This window comes from Pinus tabuliformis, chromosome 9, assembly GCF_031772625.1.
Source record: "Pinus tabuliformis cultivar Carrire ecotype Pingquan chromosome 9, CPIR1, whole genome shotgun sequence".
NCBI classification, from domain to species: Eukaryota; Viridiplantae; Streptophyta; class Pinopsida; order Pinales; family Pinaceae; genus Pinus; species Pinus tabuliformis.
This window is the reverse complement of record NC_142307.1, coordinates 853,278,664-853,281,835: the sequence shown is the minus strand read 5'-3', so window position 1 is coordinate 853,281,835 and position 3,172 is coordinate 853,278,664. Positions and strand designations below refer to the sequence as shown.

At 36.8% G+C, this 3,172-nt stretch overlaps 1 pseudogene; it reads left to right on the top strand.

The window, feature by feature from the left end:
* The first annotated feature begins 406 nt into the window (after positions 1–406).
* On the top strand, positions 407–1,352 carry LOC149151470 (uncharacterized; annotated as a pseudogene).
* The last annotated feature ends 1,820 nt before the right edge of the window (positions 1,353–3,172 follow it).

Below are 3,172 nucleotides of genomic sequence, written 5' to 3'. Positions count from 1 at the left end.
AAAGTGCTCTGATACCACTTGTTATGCTCTTCACCTACAAGAAGATACCAGAATACCAAATATGTGAAGAGATATACCTAGAACACAGAACAATAAGAAATAACAGCAAGTACTTTATTATCGAGTAAGGAGAGCAATGTTCACTTATCTCTTTGAGGGGGAAACCTCCAATAGAGCTAGGCTCAATTACAAAATAAGACATGGAATACCATGGGTCAATACCATGGTTCTTATTAATACCATCTATTTAATACCATGGCCCATTTGCAACTATCTGTGGTCCCTTCTTTAAATGCGGGTCAACCACTTACAATTATTAATATGGGCTTTATTTACTCTTTACTTAACTATAACTATGACTCGATCCTATTACATAAATAAGGGGGTTAGGGTTGGACCCTAACAATTACCTATCTCCTCCAAATCTATGATGGATTTCTAAAGTGGTCTACCAACCAAACCCTCTCTAATTTTACAACAGATAGTGGCAAGATTTGAGAGACAACTTGGGGAGTGCCAACAATGGATTAAGGAATTGGAGCAGTTGCTTCTCTCTGAGTGATGAAAATGGGAGTTCTAGTTCATATTTGAAAGTATTGGAGTCTTTACCCTCAGTAATATCTAATGTCCATGATTTCTTCATATATGTTGCTGCTTAATATCCCATTAATTAAAGAATAGGATTAATGCATGTTGCATATATTGTTTATCAATTCCGCAGGGGGGATGAGAACAACCCTTTCCTTGAAGCTTACAGGTGGGAATTATCAAAGAGAGAAGTTGTACCCAAAAGAGTTCATATGTCATTGCATGCATCTACATTTTCACAAAACTGTACTCAGGTTGTTGGCTTGTTTTCTGGTTTAGCAGCAGTTGTCTGTTCTTTCTCACAGATGACCCATTCTACACAGTCAACTCCTGGGACTTTTACTCCTGCTTCGTCTAGGTCAGGGTTTACCATGTTTAGTGCTCCAGCATCATCTTCAAGTTATTCATATTTTCTCTTTTCTACATTAGCAACTTTTGTGCCTAGTTCTATTTTTGGGTCTTCTGGGACCTTGCAAACACCCTCTATGTTTGGGACTTCACAAAAAATGGCATTAATAATTGGGGAAAACACAACTTCTTCTCGTTTTCCTTCATCCATAACAGCTACGAGTTCCTTACCACTATTTTCATCTTCATATTTTATAACAGGTGTTGGAACTACTTCAGGTTCAAGTTTTGGCACTGCTACCCATCCCGAAAAATCTGGGAGAGGCTGTGGATGCTATGGTTGTGCCATTGGGGAAATCTCACCATATAATAAAACATATAAGCCCAAACCATCAAGTTTCCATAGCAGCGAATAGAGCGTGGCATTGAAATGGAGATATTGTGCATCTATATTGAAGATTTCTCAGAGAACATTCGCGATTTTTTTTGTCAAACTTCAGTTTTAAGAAGGAATTAATCCACTGATGCACGAAAATGAGAAGAAATTTTGCTAATTTTTTTGGGTCAAGCTTCAGATTTACAAAGGAATTAATCCACCCGCCCACGAAAACAAACACATCTCTTAATTTTTTCCACCTATCATCACAATTCAAACCTTAAACTATCAGATGACTTCTCCCTTTCTTTTTCATTCATTTTCATTAATTAACGGGATATCACTTCATTTCTAAGCCTAATTTATTGTGCACATTCCCCCTCTTACTTGCAAATAAAATGGTGGGAACTTGGAATGTGAACCACCATTAAGTTATTTTACTTAGTGGGAAATTCTGATAAAAAATATTAAGTTTATTTTAGGAGATTAAAAAGGGAAGATGTTATTGTCCTCACTCATATTAAATTATTTCTTATAATAAATCAGTTCTTCATGAATTTATTGTTGATTATAGTTTTTTGTGAATCAATTATTGATTGAGGTTGGCAATCTACCAATGATCTCGTTTGCACATTTGGATTAGACGATGACACAAATAGTTACATGATTGATAATGAAGATGATGAGAGGAACTCATATCCCTCTCAACTCAATGGCACCTACATCAAACCCTTGTAGGGTTCCACCTATAGATTGCACAAGGATTCTTGATTGCGAAGCAAAGCAAGAAAGTCATTAAGTTCAAGGGAGAAGCAGAGCGATGACACCTCTAAATATCACTTGGATTCTGGTTATGTGTTTTCTATGACCAAGCTCAAAGGATTTCTCTCATGCTCTATGTGATTTTCATATGAAGCCAACCTCGTAGACATACTTCAAGGGAACATTAACCTACACAACTTAACAACATCCCAATCAGGGTAATGGGCATGTGTATTTTGATGGTGGTGTCCATGTATTTTCTGTTGATGGCCATAGATATTTGCATCCTATTGAGGATGACAAAAATGCATCTTAGATTTATGGCAACATGCATGTGAATTGTGTTGATGGTAGTGACCTTATGTCTTTTATTGATATTACATTGAGATATATGTTGACGTTGGTGAGCTCTTCCTATGGACTTGGATCTTTTGCTCATAGAAGTTCCTAGTGGCTTTACTTTCATTGAAATGAAACTTATTCTACACAATTAAAATGACTAACATAAACAATTGATTTGTAAGATTGTAATACTTTTTAGGTAGTCATTTTTTTGTTCCTAGACTAAATTAGTCATTCATGTTAGTCATTTTTAGTTGTATTACTTATCAGCTAGTCATATATTTGAGCCCAAGACTAAATTTGTCATTTATGTTAGTCATATTTAGTTGGGTCACTTAAGATTGTTCATTTTTGGTAGTATTTCACTTGGAAAAGCTACGGTGACTAAAGTTTTTAGTCACCTAGTCACTCATTTCTCATTTTCTATTGGTGTCATGACCACCCTAATCTGATGGATGTGCTGCTGCATGATGCCCTACCACCCTCATCTCTTCTAGTAAAGTATTAGCTCCGATGACATGCCACATAAGAGATATCAAATCCCATGGATAGTCCCTATAGAGATCCACAAATATAGGAGCTATGCTGATATCTCAAGGCCTCGTAGGGTGGAGTCCTTGCCAAACCAAAATTCTCGCTAATGTATCATAGTAGTCCATTCAAAATTGCATAGCAGTTCTCTGCCCCTAGATTCCCACGCCCCCTAAGGATGTGCGTCACTCTCTTGGGCCTCACCCATCTCCTCATCTTATCCAT